Here is a 16963-nt window from a genome sequence, read left to right as displayed (position 1 = left end):
GTTCTCCCAACTATAAAACTTGCTGCTTCAATAGTAGAGGAAACACGTCAGTGGAGGTAGGGGAAGTCCTTAAATGAATACTTTGCGTCAGTATGCAACATTGAGAGGAACCTTGGCGATTGTGAGGACGATGTAAAACAGGCTGATATGCTTGAACATGCTGATATCAAGAGAGGATGAGCTGGAATGTTTGAAAAACATTAGGGTAGATAAGTCTCCAGGGCCAGACAACGTTACGACAGAAAGCAAGGGAAGAGATTATAACGCCCTTGACAATGATTTTTCTGTCCTCACTGGCCACAGCAGTAGTACCAGATGATTGGAGAGTGGAAATATTTTCCTTTCTTTAAGAAAGCAAAGAAGGAAATACAGACAAGCAAGTCTTACTACAGTTCTGGGCTGTTAACTGGCAGATGGAGTTCAATCCAGCAAAGTATAAAGTGATTCATTTTGGAAGGTCGAATTTGATGGCACAACACAGGGTTAATGGCAAAATTCTTAGCAGTATGGAGGAACAGATGGATAGAAACATAGAAAACCTACACACAATGCTCTGCCGAACATGCACTTACTTTAGAAATTACCTAGGATTACCCATATTTATTTCTTCAGCAGTTTGAACAGGGCACAACTGCGCGAGCGCGTGGATGTCAGACAGTGAGAACAGCGAGAAGAGTTTAAAAAGAAGACAGATTTATACAGTGGGCATCGGAGTAGAGGGAGTACAGAGTAGGAAGGCTTTGGCTCAATGGGGCTTCAGCGATACAGGGTCAAAATTGCCTGTGTAGAATACAGACAGAAAGTATGTGTGAGAGGCCGGTTTACTGTGCTCGGTATCAGATGTGGGAGGTCCTGGAGTCTCCCAACCTCCCGGTTGCACCAGGTGCGTCAGGCTGCAGCTCCTTAGGGACCGCGTTAGGGAACTGGAGTTGCAGCTCGATGACCTTTGTCTGGTCGGGGAAAGTGAGGTGGTGATAAAGAGGAGCTATAGGCAGGTAGTCACTCTGGGGCCTGGGGAGACAGATAAGTGGGTAACAGACAGGAGAGGGAAGGGCAAGAATCAGACGCTACAGAGTACCCCAGTGGCCGTTCCCCTTAACAATAAGTACTCCTGTTTGAATACTGCTGGGGGGGGGGGAACAGCCTACCTGGGGGAAGCAACAGTGGTCGCGCCTCTTTGCACAGAGTCTGGCCCTGTGGCTCAGGAGGGTAGGAAAAGGAAGAGGATGGCAGCAGTGATAGGGGACTCTATAGTTAGGGGGTCAGACAGGCGGTTTTGTGGATGCAGGAAAGAAACGCGGATGGTAGTTTGCCTCCCAGATGCCAGGGTCCGGGATGTTTCTGATCGCGTCCATGATATCTTGAAGTGGGAAGAACAGTCAGAGGTCGTGGTACATATTGGTACCAATGACATAGGTAGGAAAAGGGAGGAGGTCCTGAAAACAGACTACAGGGATTTAGGAAGGAAGTTGAGCAGGACCTCAAAGGTAGTAATCTTGGGATTACTGCCTGTGCCATGTGTCAGTGAGTATAGGAATAGAATGAGGTGGAGGATAAATGCATGGCTGAAGAATTGGAGCAGCGTACAGGGATTCAATTTTCTGGATTATTGGGACCTCTTTTGGGGCAGGTGTGACCTGTACAAAAAGGACGAGTTGCACTTGAATCCCAGGCAAACCAATATCCTGGCAGGGAGATTTGCTAAGGCTACTGGGGAGAGCTTAAACTAGAATTGCCCGGGGGGTGGGAACCAAAGTGAAGTGATGGAAGAAAGGGAGGTTAGCTCACAAATAGAGAAAGTTTGGAGACAGTGCGAAAGGGAGGATAGGCAGGTGATAGAGAAGGGATGCGCTCAGACTGATGGTTTGAGATGTGTCTATTTTAATGCAAGGAGTATTGTGAATAAGGCGGAAGAAGCTTAGAGCATGGATCAGCACTAGGAGCAATGCTGTTGTGGCCATTACAGAGACTTGGATGGCTCAGGGGCAGGAATGCCTACTTCAAGTGCCAGGTTTTAGATGTTTCAGAAAGGACAGAGAGGGTGGCAAAAGAGGTGGGGATGTGGCACTGTTGATCAGAGATAGTGTCACGGCTGCAGAAAAGGAAGAAGACATGGAGGGGTTGTCCACGGAGTTTCAGTGGGTGAAAGTTAGGAATAGAAAGGGGTCAATAACTCTACTGGGTATTTTTTATAGACCACCCAATGGTAACAGGGACATTGTAGGGAGACAGATTCTGCAAAGGTGTAATAATAACAGGGTTGTCGTGATGGGGGTTTTAATTTCCCAAATATCGATTGGCATGTCCCTAGACCAAGGGGTTCAGATGGGATGAAGTATGTTAAGTGTATTCAGGAAGGTTTCTTGACACAATATGTAGGTAAGCCTACAAGAGGAGAGGCTGTACTTGCTCTGGTATTAGGAAACAAACCTGGTTAGGTGTCAGGTCTCTCAGTGGGAGAGCATTTTGGATATAGTGATCACAATTCTATCCCCTTTACCATAGCATTGGACAGGGATAGAAACAGACAAGTTAGGGAAAAGCTTAATTGGAGTAAGGGGAAACATGCAGCTATCAGGCAGGAACTTGGAAGCATAAATTGGAAACAGATGTTCTCAGGGAAACATACCGAAGAAATGTGGCAAATGTTCAGGGGATACTGGCGTGGGTTCTGCGTAGGTACGTTCCAATGAGACAGGGGAAGGACCATAGGGTACAGGAACTGTGGTGTACAAAGGCTGTTGTAAATCTGGTCAAGAAGAAGAGCTTAAGAAACATTCAAAAAACTAGGTAATAATAGAGATCTAGAAGATTACAAGGCTGGCAGGAAAGGACTTAAGAAATTAGGAGAGCCAGAAGGGACCATGAGAAGGCCTTGGCAGACAGGATTAAGAAAAACCCCAAGGCATTCTACGTATGTGAAGGGCAAGAGGATAAGACATGGGAGAATAGGACCGATCAAGTGTGACAGTGGAAAAGTGTGTACGGAACCAGACAAGATAGCGGAGGAACTTAATGAATACTTTGCTTCAGTATTCACTATGGAAGAGGATCTTGATGACAGTAGAGATGAATTACAGCAGACTGAAAAGCTTGAGCATGTAGATAGTAAGGAAGAGGATGTGCAGGAGCTTTTGGAAAGCATCAAGTTGGATAAGTCACCGGGACCAGGTGGGATGTACCCCATACGACCATGGGAAGTGAGGGAGGAGAATACTGAGCCTCTGGCGATGATCTTTGCATCATCAATGAGGAAGGGAGAGGTTCTGGAGGATTGGAAGGTTGTTGATGTTGTTCCCTTATTCAAGAAAGGGAGTAGGGATAGCCCAGGAAATTACAGACCAGTGAGTCTTAGTTCAGTGGTTGGTAAGTTGATAGAGAAGACCTGAGAGGCAGAATTTATGAACATTTGGAGAGGCATAATATAATTAGGAATAGTCAGCATGGTTTTTCAAAGGCAGGTCATGCCTTAAAAACCTGATTGAATTTTTTGAGGATGTGACTGAACATATTGATGAAGGTAGAACCACAGATGTAGTGTACATGGATTTCAGCAAGGCATTTGATAAGGTACCCCATGCAAAGCTTATTGAGAAAGTAAGGACGTATGGGATCCAAGGGGACATTGCTTTGTAGATCCAAAATTGGCTTTCCCACAGAAGGCAATGAGGGGTTGTAGTTGGGTCATATTCTGCATGGAGGTCGGTGACCTGTGGTCTGCCTCAGGGATCTGTTCTGGGACCCCTACTCTTTGTGATTTTTATAGGTGACCTGGATGAGGAAATGGTGGGATGGGTTAGTAAATTTGCTGATGACACAAAGGTTGGGAGTGTTGTTGATAGCATGTAGGGCTGTCAGAGGTCACAGTGGGACATCGATGGGATGCAAAACTGGGCTGAGAAATGGCAGATGGGGTTCAATCCAGATAAGTGAGAGGTGGTTCATTTTGGTAGGTCAAATATGATGGCAGAATGTAGTATTAATCGTAAGAATCTTGGCACTGTGTTGGATCAGAAAGATCTTGGAGTCTATAGGACACTCAAAGCTGCTGTGCAGGTTGACTGTATGGTTAAAAAGGCATATGGTGTATTGGCCTTCATCAATCATGGGATTGAATTCAAGAGGCGAGAGGTAATGTTACAGCTATATAGGAACCTGGTCAGACACCACTTGGAGTACTGTGCTCAGTTCTGGTTGCCTCACTACAGGAAGGTTGTGGAAACATATAAAGGGTGCAGAGGAGATTTATAAGGATATTGCCTGGATTGGGGAGCATGCCTTACGAGAATAGGTTGAGCGAACTTGGCCTTTTCTCCTCGGAGCAACAGAAGATGAGAGGTGACCTGATAGAGGTGTATAAGGTGATGAGAGGGAACATCGTCAAAAAATTCTATCAGACTTGTGAGGCATGACGTGCCTTTAATAAAGCCATGCTGACTATTCCTAATCCTATTATGCCTCTCCAAATATTCATATATCCTGCCTCTCAGGATCTTTTCCATCAACTTACCAACCACTGAAGAAAGGCTCACTGATCTATAATTTCCTGGGCTATCTCTAATACCTTTCTTGAATAAGGGAACAACATCTGCAACCCTCCAATCCTCCAGAACCTCTTCCATCCCCATTGATGATGCAAAGATCAATGCCAGAGTCTCAGCAATCTCCTCCCTCTCCTCTCACAGTCACCTGGGTAAATCTCATCCGGTTCTGGTGACTTATCCAACTTGATGCTTTCCAAAAGCTGCAGTACATCCTTTTTCTTAATATCTATATGCGCAAGCCTTTCAATCTGCTGTAAGTCATCCCTAAAATCGCCAAGGTCCTTTTCTGTAGTAAATACTGAAGCAAAGTATTCATTAAGTACCTGCGCTATCTCGTCTGGTTCCATACACACTTTTCCACTGTCACACTTGATTGGTCCTATTCTCTCACGTCTTATCCTCTTGTTCTTCACATACTCGTAGAACGCCTTTGGGGCTTTCCTTAATCCTGCAAAGTCTTGGCATCCACATCACAGATCCCTCGAAGTTGCTGCGCAAGTTGATAGGGTTGCTAAGGAGGTGTATGGTGTGTTTTCTTTCATTAGTCTGGGTCTGAGTTTAAGAGCTGCAAGGTTATGTTGTAGCTCTATAAAACCCTGCTTAGACCACACTTGGAGTATTGTGTTCAGTTCTGATCACCTCGTTATAGGAAGGATATGGAAGCTTTAGAGAGGGCACCGGAGATTTATCAGAATGCTGCCTAGACTTGAGGGCATGTCTTATGAAGATAAAGTTCAAAGTAAATTTATTATCAACGTACATATATGTTGCTGTATACCACCCTGAGTTTCATGTTCTTGCGGGCATTCACAGTAAATACAAAGAAACACATTAGAATAAATGAAAAACCGCGCACACAAAGACAATCTGCAAAAGACAACAAACTGTGCAAATACAAAAATAGAAAACTAAAGAACAACAATAATATAAAATAATAATCAATAAATAAGCAATGAGTACTGAGAATATGAGTTGTAGAGTCCTTGATATTGAATCCATGGGTTGTGAAATCAGTTCAGTGTTGGGGTGGGTGAAGTTATCCCCTCTGGTTCTAGAGCCTGATGTTGAAGGGTAATAAATGTTCCTGAACCTGGTGGTGTGGGACTTGAGGGTCCTCTTTCTCCTTCCTGATGGCAGCAGTGAGAGCATGACCTGGATGGTGGGGATCCTTGATGATGAATGTTGCTTTCTTGTGACAGTGCTCCTTGCAGATGTGCCAATGGTGGTGAATGAGCTTGGCTTCTCTCTTTGGAGCAAAGGAGGATCAGAGATGAATTGATAGGGGCGTATAAGATAAGAGGCATAAACTGAGCAGATAGCTAGAGACTCTTTCCCATAGCAGGCATGGCTAATGCAAGGGGTAATTGGAGAAAAGCATGGGGGGGGGGGGGGGTGCTTAACAGAAGGAGGTTATTTACACAGGGAGTGGTGGCTTGGAGGCTACAACAAATGCCCTGCCAGGGGTGGCGGTAGAGGCAGCTACATTAGGGACATTTAAGAAACTCTTACACAGGCATTTGATTGATAGAAAAATGGAGGGTTATATAAGAGGGAAGGATTAGATTGAAAGGTTGGCACAACATTGTGGGCCAAAGGACCTGAACATCAAACTACGTGGCTCATTCACAGTTAGTATTGCCTGGTGGAAGCATTTCCATCATTGCTTATATTTTGGATCTCCACAATGCCAGAATTACTGTCATTCCATTCTCAGGTGTCTAAGCAAATTTTGTTTGATAACATTCATAGAAACATAGAAAACCTACAGCACAGTAGCGGCCGCTCGGCCCACAAAATTGTGCCAAACGTGTCCCTACCTTAGAAATTACTAGGGTTACCCATAGCCCTCTATATTCCTGTGAAGTACTTGCAATGCTTGGCTACATGAAAACAAAAGGGCAAGCAGTTTGCTGCTTCTACAACACTCCTCCCTCCTGGATTAGTGGCCCTCTTCCAAAACTTCAACTCACAACTTTGACCTAGGTACAGAGGAGATGTCAGGAGGGTAAGGTTTTTTAACGCAGAGAGTGGTGAGTGCGTGGAATGGGCTGCTGGCGGCAGTGGTGGAGGCGGAAACTATAGTCTTTTAAGAGACTCCTGGATGGGTACATGGAGCTTAGAAAAATAGAGGGCTATGGGTAAAGCCTAAGTAGTTCTAAGGTAGGGACATGTTCGGCACAGCTTTGTGGGACTAAGGGCCTGTATTGTGCTGTAGGTTTTTCTATGTTTCTAGAGCTTCTCTTCCTCAAATGCTGTTCTCCCATTTCACTATATACATTTTGTTCTGTCAGATTATAGGAAGGATGTAATTAAGCTGCAGAGGGTGCAAGAAGATTCACAATGGTTTCACTACAAGTGGCTTTAATTATGAAGAGCAGATTAGGCTGGGATTGTATTTCCCTGGATCAAAAGAGTCTGAAGGGTGACCTTATAAAGGGTTACAAAATCTTGAGGTGGGTGTTCACATTCTTTTTCCAGGGATAGGAGAATCTAACACGAGCAAATATAGGGAAAGAGGAATCCAGGGGGCCGGTTTATCAAACATTTTCTGACTTCTTTCTGACAACAGAATGCTGCTCTTACAGAGTGCCACTGCACATCTATTCTTCTACATCTCCAGTGTCCAGACTGCCAGAAGTCACAACGAGCACACAACTCAACCTTAGTAGTTACGGCAGATGACACCGACTGCACTAAACAACTTTGGTGCCTTCATACCAAAGCAAGATGGCTTCAGCATCTTTAGTCACTATCAGACAGTCTATTATGTAAACCAAGTACAAATCTTCTAGTTTATCCAGTTTGCCTGGTTTAAGTTCTATCTGATGTATACACAAAATGGTGGAGGAACTCAGTGGGTTAGACCCCAAGACATAGGAGCTTAATTAGGCCATTTGGCAACAAGTCTGCTCCACCATTTCATCATGCCTTATTTATTGCTCCTCTCAACCCCATTCTCCTGCCTTCTCTCCATAACATTTGACACACTTTCTAAACAAGAACCTGTCAGGCTCCACTCTAAATATAAGCAGTAATTGTCCTCTTCCGCCAGATACACAGTCCACTGGATAAAAAAAACTCATCTCTGTTCAAAAGGGAAATCCATCTATACGGAGGCTGTTGTCCTAGACTCCCCCACTGTATGAAACATCCTTTCCACATCCACTCTGTCTAGGCCTTTCAATATTCGATGGGTTAAATATGAGCCAAATAGGACCAGCTTAAAAGACAACTTGAAAAAGATGGCAGAAAAGCAAATTTCCGTGCCTTATAGATCTATTACTCTTAATTTGGTATTCCCTTTGTTCCAGCTGTAACTTGTACTTCTTAAACTCACGTATGGCTTTAAGATTCAGAAAATCCCCCAACAACAACACAATTTACTTGTTACTTTAGCTGTGCCTATTCCAATTCCACTACGTATTTAGATCCATTGGGTTAATTTTGCAGATAACTCGCTGCCAGTCCCCCATGACACCCGGATTAACGCATTAAACGGGACAGCGACAGCCTCCAGACGGTAAACATTATCGATTATGATGATGCTGCAAATCGGTGGTGGGGGAGGGGTAAAAAGAGATGCCCAGGTCGAAATCGACAGACAAGCTGCTCCAGCAAAACACAACAGCAGAGAGCTCACGGGAGAGAAGCTGCCTGCGGCCAGGAGGTGAAAATTAACCAAATGCCGAGCAGCGGCCTACTCAAGGCTCCCCAGGCCTCGGCCTGCCCTGAGCTGTGACGCCGGTTCCGAGTCATGCGAACCGCCACCGCGCAAGCACGGCCCCCCCTGTCAAAACAACCCGTACTCACAGTGACGTCAGGCCGGTAGTCCAACCAGCAGCCCCCGTGCTGTCTGAGCCTCGCCCGCCGCCCGATGACGGCTCCGCTCGGGGCTGCGCTGTGCACAGGCTGACGTACAGCACCGGGCTTCCTCCGTTCTTCCCTGTAGGATAGGGCTACGTCAAACCAAAACTCGAGGGCCACGGGAGGGAATTACATCAGCTGAGGATGGGGGGACTGATAAGAGAGGGACTGCAATCGTCTGGAAGACGGTTGTTTCGATGACAGGCTGCAGGATGAAACCCCCAAGATGCTGGTTCTTTATGGCAGAGGCAGACGTGGGGAGGATGGGGGCATCATAAAGGTGGCTGAAAAGATTAACTTCAAGAAAAAAAGTCTTTGGACGGGACAGATTTGTAATTTTGTGGGGCTAAAGGTTATGGGATGTTTAGAATTCAGAGAGACCAGCAGTGTTAAGGTTGGTATCAGTGAATTCAATTGAAATCGACCCCTGCTCTGTGGTTGCCCATTGTTCTCCAATCAATTTGACAGTACATTGCAATTACCTGAGATGTCCCATCTTCCAGAGCATAGATAATGACTTTCACCGTTTAGTTTAGGTTCAGGTTTAATGCCAAAGTACATGGTGCTGCCACAAGAAAGCCACATCCTTCATTAAGCACCCCAGCCATCCAGGCAATGCTCTCTTCTCGCTGCTGCCATCAGGAAGGAGGTTCAGGAGCCTTGGGTCCCATACCACCAGGTTCAGGAACAGTTACTACCCTTCAATCATCAGGCTCCTCAACTCTGAACTGATTCCACATCCCATGGACTCGCTTTCAAAGACTGCAAGTTTGCCCTCTATTATTTATTTATTATAGTTGCATAGTTTGTCTTCTTTTGCACATTGTTTTTTGTCAGTCTTTGTGTAGTTTTTCATTTTATTGTATTTTTTCTACTGTGAATGTCTGCAAAAAATGAATCCCAAATTAGTATATGGCAACATATATGAACGTTGATAATAAATGTATTCTGTACTTTATCAAGAATAAAGACAGCATTCTGCAGATGCTACTAATCTTGAGCAACACCGCAAAATGTTGGATGAATTCATCAAGTCAGGCACTATCTATGGAGGGCAATAAACAGTTAATGTTTTGGGCTGTAAAGGAAGAGACAGAAGTCAGAATAAGAATTATACACTGAGTATAAGTTCCTCTAATACCTTTGCATCTTTGTGCTTTTGATAATCAACCTAAATGGGCAGCATGCTAGTGTAGCAATTAGCGTGACACTATTACAGCTCGGTGTGTCGTCATTTGGGGGTTCAATTCTGATGCCATCTGTAGGAAGTTTTATGTCCTTCTCATGAGCACATGGGTTTCCTCCGGGTGCTCCAGTTTCTTCCCACAGTCCAAAGACATTCCAGTTAGTGTGCTAACTAATCATTGTAAATTGTCCTGTTTTTAGGCTGTGCTCTAAATAGGTTGCTCAGAGGCACAGCCCATTGGGCTGGTACGGCCTGTTCCGCGTTCTATCTCTAAATAAAATAGAATAATGTAAATTTTGATTAAAATAAATAAAAACACTGCAGATCTGATCATCTCGAATAAAAGCAGAAAATGGTGGAAATACGCAACAAATGAGGTACCATCTCTGGAACGTAGGAGTTCCCAGCCTGGGGTCCATGGACCCCTGGCTTAATGATATTGGACCATGGCATAAAAAAGGTAGGGAACCCCTGTCTGGAAGGTAATCAAGTAAGATCTTTCATCTTACTGGGAAAGGGAGGAGACAAGCTAGCTTTAAATTGCAGCAGAAGGGGATGGATACGACCTAAAGAGTGCCTGTTGAGGCTGAGCTTGCCATGGTGATAAATTGTAAGATCATCTCGTCAATGGGTTAATGGAGGCGGTCAGAGAGAAATCATGAGACCTATTAAGTGTGAGAGTTGCGAAATGCAGCAGTGTAGGACGTGGTCAGTGGGTCAGACTGTGCTTAAAGATTAAAGAACTTTAAAGATAAAGATTATCTTTATTTATCACATGTTCATCGAAACATACAGTGAAATGCTTCGTTTGCATCAACTCATATCAGCGAGGATTGTGTTGGGCAGCCTGCAAGTGTTGTCATGCTTCCAGTGCCAGTATAGCATGCCCACCACTCACTATTCTTTGGAATGTGGAAGAAATTTGAAGCACCTGGAGGAAACCCATCAGGTCAATGGGGGAGAAAATGTACAAACTCCTTACAGGCAGTGGTGGGAATTAAGTCCCGATTGATGATCACTGGCACTGAGGGCACTGAGTATTGCGTTAACTGCTAGAATACTGTGATGGAGAAAGGAAAAATTGAACCCAATATCGCAGATTGATGACTCACAGCAGAACTGGCCAGTTCTGATTCAGATTAAGAAACTGCATTATCTGAGATTGTGGATCTTGATATTGAGTCTGGAAGGTGGTAGCATTCTGAGACAAATAAGGTGTTGTTCCTCAAACTTATATTGGGTCTCAATATATCAATGTAGATACCACAGACAGATAGGCCAGAGTGGGACTGGGACAGAGAACTATTGTGACTTGTATCAGGGAGCTCTAGAGCTCTAGCTCTTCATTGTGCTCCTCATAGAAATCACCTAATCTGTGTTTGGTTACTTGAAGGTGACAAAACCACATTTTGAACACTGAATGGAATACAATAGATTGGTAGAAAAGCAGATGAATTATTTCTTAGCTTAGAAAAGCTATTTGGACCATTTGGATGGTGGAAAGGGATTGGCAAGTGGGAAGAGAAGAGCAGACCCCGGGAGTTGCAACAGGAACAGTCCCTTGGAAATGCTGGAGGGTAGTGGAAGCTGCATGAGGCAGCAGAATCTCAATGAAGATGGTGGAAATTGTGAAGGATTACCCACTGAATGTAGGATCTGATGATGAGCATGACAGCTGTAATCTTGCTCTCTTCAGAAAGGATGTGAGGACAGAGATGTGATCAATAGCTCTGTAAACCATGGTAGAGGGGAAGCCAGGATTCAGAAAGAATCTCAGATCCATTTGTGTGGAAAACTTCATCAGAGTTAGGTATAGTGAAGACGAAGGGATTTGTAGAATGGAATGGAGTCATTACAGGAGGTAACGTGTGAGGAAGTAAAATCAAGATATCTGAAGGCTTATAGTGGATGTTTGTTTCTATCCTGTCCTCATAGGTGAAGGTGGAGAACTCCAGAAAGGAAAGAGTTAGAGCATAATGACGCTAACAGCATTATGGAAATTGGAGCAGAGGTAATGACATTTTCAAGTTCTGTATGAGTGCAGGAAGCAGTACTTTGTAGTCATTGATGTAATGCAAAAAAGGTTAAAGGAAGGGGTCAAGAAGGAATAAAACAAAGACTGTCCCATTCATCACAAGGAAATTAAAGGGGGGCTTATCTAGTGTCCGTAATTATCCCTTGATCCGGAGTAAGCGGAAGAAGTTTTCAATGTGAGAAAGAGCTCAGCCAGGTGAAAGAACGTTTAGGTGCGGGGGAACTGGTTGGAATTCTGCTTGAGGAGGAATTGGAATTGGTTTATTATTGTAACATGTCAGTAAAAGCTTATCTTGCATATTCTTCATACAGAACAATTCATTACACAGAGCATTGAGGTAGTGCATGGTAAACAATGCAAATTAAAGTGTAACAGTTATGGAGAACAATAAGGTGCAAGATCATAAAGAGGTAGATTGTGAGGTCCAGAAGCCATCTTGTCATATTAAACATATCATTCAATAGTCTTATAACAATGGGGTAGAACGAATCCTTGAGCCTGGTGGTAGTGATTTAAGCCTTTTGTATCTTCTGCCCAATGGCAAAGAGGAGAGGAGAGGAGAGAATTCTGGAGTGGGAAGGGTCTTTGATTATGCTGGTAGCCTTACCAAGGCAGTGAGAAGTGTAGGCAGAGGAATGGCTGAGAAAAAGCTCAGATAATCTAAAAGTAGGACAGAGGTTTGAAGGATTGCATGCACTTTGTGACGGTTGAACAGTTGTGAATAGGCCCTAGATTCTGCTGAAATTTGGAAATTTCAGAAACACCCAGGGAAGGAGCCACACAGTAGATTTCTGTTTCAATTTTCCTCAAGAACCCAAAGACAATGATTCTAATGCCATGGTTTGATGTGTGCACAAACCACTGCAGGTGCGGATACTTGATATACAAATTATCCAGTGTGAGCAGACCTTAGATCAGGTATCAACTCAATGGCCAATTCATAAATACAAAGGACAAGTCACAATAATGCATTCCTCTACTATACTACTACTACTACTACTACTGCAGTTATCTGGCCACAACAAGCTGAATGTAAAATTGCAGCTGTCACCTGACATCCACATGATTAATACAAAAGAATGAGTTATTCATGATCCATATGGAATAGAATAAGAGCAACAGACTTTAAGATGAGCCAAAAGCATGTAAAATGACAAGGTGCATGATTCCAGATACAACTGCTTCCTCAATAATGCAAACCAAGTTTTTTGCTCCAAGGTTTATTATTCCCTTCTGAAAATGCCAACGAGACCTCATTTTAAATTAGTAGTCTGTGGAGTAAAGGTACTCCCATAGTGCTCTTAGGTAGAGAAATCACATAGTTAGTAATAGAAACATAGAAATGTAGAAAACATACAGCACAGTATAGGCACATCAGCTGAACATGTCCCTACCTTAGAACTACCTAGGCTTTACCCATAGCCCTCTATTTCTCTAAGCTCCATGCACCCATCCAGGAGTCTCTTAAAAGACCCTATCATTTCTGTCTCTTAGCCACTTTGCCTACACCATCTCCATGTCATTCAATTTCTTAATATCCCAGAAGGGCTTACACTTGAATGTAATCCACAACTGAACAAGGATCTATTGCTTTCCTGGCATGTAAATATGATACATAAACTCTTCTTGGGCTTCCAGCCAGGTACAGGTGTTGATCTTAACTGACATTTCAATGACAGACTCCACCATCTTTATCAGGGATGATACCTAGTCACTTCTAGTCCGGTCGTATATATATTCAACTTCCGTTGTCTGTCCCTCCTGATTCATTAGTCCTCAACCAACCAGGTTTCCTCTGTCCCGCCTTGTTTAAAATCATATTCCAGCTCTTTCTTAGAGTGAGACCTTTGTTAAAATTCTTATTCTCTAGTCTTATTTCAATGGCTTCCTTCACCAGGTGGTTCCAAAAGCTATTGGCATGGCACAATAGTTTTGTGCCATGGAAGTCAATCCTGTGGTCATTGCGAGTGCAATATTCTGCTACCACTGATTTCTCCAGGTAACTCAAACAGATACACCTCCTGTGCTCCTTGGTGTGGGTTTCCATTGTGGTGGACTTTGGTGAGAGGGCGTTGAGCTCATCACCCTTATGCCCCAAATGCTTTCTCAGCTACGTCAATCACACTTTCGTAGTGTGGCCCCATGGGCTCCAGGCGCAACAATTCCATGACCATCTGAACGGCCTACATCCAAACATTCAATTTACGATTGAGATGGAGAAGAATGGTTGCCTCCCATTCCTTGACATTCTAATACAATGGAAACTGGACGGTAGCCTCGGTAGGCATGGTATCTATCGGAAGCCTACTCACACAGACTTATACCTCAACAATAACAGTCACCATAATGCCTCCCAATGTACAGTGGCTTTTCTTACTTCAATTAACTGTGGGAAGACTATTTTGGACCCGGAGACTCTTCGCAAGAAAGTAAGATGATTATGCATGACATTCCTATAAATTGGCTACAAGGAAATCAATTGGGTCCTTAAAAGGGCTGATGGAAAACCAGGAAACCTAACAACGAGGAGGAACCTGTCACTTCCACCTGTCTTCCCTATATTTCCATGGTTTCTGGAAGGATCGCCAGGATCCTGAAGAAATACTGGACTAATGCCTTCCACAAACCCATAAGGAAGCTCAAATCCCAGTTTATGCCGGTCAAAGATGACCTGGGACTCAGGATGTCTGGCGCTTACATGATTCCCTGTGAATGCGGAGCAGCGCACATCAGCCACATAGGGCACACAATGGAAAGCTGCATCAAAGAGCGTAGGAGGTGTGTCCATTTGAGTTATCCAGAGAATTCAGCAGTAGTAAAACATTACATATGCAATAACCACAGGATTGACTTTGACGGAACAAAATTACTGTGCTGCACCAATGACTTTTGGAACCATCTGGTGAAGGAAACCATTGAAATAAGACTAGGTAATAAGAATTTTAACAAAGACGAAGGTCTCTAAGTAAGAACTGGAATTCGATTTTAAGCAAGGTAGGGCAGTGGAAATCTGATTGGTTGAGGACTAATCAATCAGAAGTGATGGACTGGACGTGCCTAGACATCATCCCTGATGACGATGGCAGGGTTTGTCATGAAAACGTCAGTTAAGAACGACACCTGTACCTGGTTGGAAGCCCGAGAAGAGTTTATGTGCCGCAAAAGAACCTTAGTCCTGTTGGGTAGAGAATTCAAAGAATACACAGCCCGCTAGTTGAAGAAGTGCCTTTTCATCTCAATCCTGACTGGTCAGGTCAGAGTTGATATTTTGAAACCTTAAGTAGAACCAGAGGTCACAGACAAATTAGCCAGGAGGAACGTCAATCCAGTCAAGCCCTTTAAGAATGTTAATTGTTTCAAGGGGATCAGCTTTCTGCTTTAAAGTGTAGAGACAATAGATCCAATCTTTTTCCATCGGACAAACCTCTCCATACTGGAAATCAGTCTGTTGAATCATTGGAGCTCCCTCTATTCCAAGTATGTCCTTCCTTATGTTGGGAAAACAAATCTGTGTACAATGTTCTATAAGAAATGACTACACACCATAGGAGCAGAGTTAAACCATTTGGCCCATCGACTCTGCACTTCCATTCCATCATATCTGGCGTGTGAGTGTGAAGATCTAGGTGTTTGAATATTATATGTAATTCAAGTGAAGCATTGTGTACACATTGTCACTACAGAATTGTCCTGCCATTACCTTTGATCTTTAGCATATAAAATGTCATGCAACATTGGGTCAGGGAGGCCTCTACCGAGAGTCTCTCTAATGATGCCTGCTTGTTTTGCTGAAAAAAAGACTTCTATATCAACCAGCTTCATCTCTCCAGTTACTTCATTCACTGCCACAACAAGGCCAAGGTCTTGAAGGGGATTTTAGTACTGAATGCTGAGCTGCACTTGATAAAGAGCAACCTGATACATGTATCTTTTTTATCACCAAACTCTCAAAACACTTCTCAAAACAATTTCAATAGTTACAATAGCTTTGTTTACTTAAATACTTTGTGTTGACATATGGTTCCTTAGAGATTCATAATGGAAGCACGCTGTAATTGATAGGACACCTGTGAGCGTCCAAACAGCTTTGGGAGAAACTAATTAACACAAATATTCTAAATACTTTTGATGATAGAGAGCCAGACACCCAAAATTAATGTTGTCAGGGGTGAACCTGAGTACACTAAAACTATTGCCTGCTTATACCCGTGACTGTGTTTGATATGCTAAGTGACAATATCCATATTGTCTGCCAGCTTGAACTCAAGTCACAATGGTGCAACTTAGTTGTGTTGCCTGATTTGATACAAGCCAATTAATGTAAGCCCATTAGGGTGTATGGGTTGTCCAGTGAGGGGTAGCATCTCCATACATAGGCTTGTCGTGCTTCCCCCATGGGCAGATCGTCCACCTTTGGTCCCCACCTGCCATCCAGCTCTCACCTGTGGCTCCAAGTAACTGTTTGTGTGCGGCAGTGGCCACACCCCGGTAAACCTCTCCAACAGGCGGGCTAAACCAGGTGAAGGTAGCCGGGGACCTCCAACCCCGGTGAGATGGGGACATGCCTACCCCAGCATGCAAAGGCAGTTCAGGAAGGCTGTGCTGCAACACTCTGTGGAGAGCGAAGGGCATAACAAGGCTCAGAAGGCGTCATGCCTATCCACTGCAGCCAAGGAAGTCTCCAGTTACGCCAATTTTTCACACCATTGGACCAAGGTTTTTGAGGCTGGGAGAGTGGAACAGATTTTTTATGACAAAACTCCTTCAAAGGTTTCTCTCCGTGGCAGATCTTTACATTATTGTCAGAAATGACAGGCAACCAATTGGCTGTTGCGTAGGCAACCTCGTTGTCTGAGGGCCAGTTTAATTTCAGTGTGTAATAAGAACTGATGGCTAATTGCAAGCATTCTAAACTGAAGACTGGTTCTTGTTTCAATTAATATCTGCTATATCCACATACCTCCAGATTGCGTCCACAATCTCTTTGCCCCCACTGTCCGAGCCCTGAAGTGTGGCCCATCTGGTCTAGTTGACTTATCTACCTGCAGTCCTTTAAGCTTCCCAATCACCTCCTCTTTAGTAATAGCAGTAACATTCATTTCTGCTCCCTGACACTCTGAAATTTCTGGCACACTGCTGATGTCTTCCACAGTGAAGACCGACACAAAATATTGATTAAGTTCATCCGCCATTTCTGGGTGCTGTCTTAATGGAGCTCTATATAATTGTAATGCAACATCATCAGTCTTATACTAAAATCTTCTTGCAGAAAGGTTGCTTATATTCTTAAGTGCTAACTGCACTAGTGTGATAAATTTTAGTGTATTCAAGGAC

The 16963-nt window shown here is 43.8% G+C and overlaps 1 protein-coding gene across 1 annotated transcript in view; it reads right to left on the bottom strand.

The window, feature by feature from the left end:
• rhbdd1 (rhomboid domain containing 1) overlaps nt 1-8954 on the bottom strand; it is a 96781-nt gene extending 87827 nt beyond the window's left edge. The window contains exons 1-2 of the mRNA XM_073041424.1: nt 8891-8954; nt 8355-8487 (exon numbers count right to left, since the gene is read on the bottom strand). The gene's annotated coding sequence lies outside the window, so the exon portion shown is untranslated. The remainder of the gene's footprint in view (nt 1-8354; nt 8488-8890) is intronic.
• Nucleotides 8955-16963: the final 8009 nt, after the last annotated feature.

The sequence above is a fragment of the Hemitrygon akajei genome, chromosome 3 (assembly GCF_048418815.1).
Source record: "Hemitrygon akajei chromosome 3, sHemAka1.3, whole genome shotgun sequence".
In the NCBI taxonomy this organism is placed as follows: domain Eukaryota; kingdom Metazoa; phylum Chordata; class Chondrichthyes; order Myliobatiformes; family Dasyatidae; genus Hemitrygon; species Hemitrygon akajei.
Note: the sequence above shows the minus strand (reverse complement) of the source record. Positions and strands in the feature narration are given on the sequence as shown.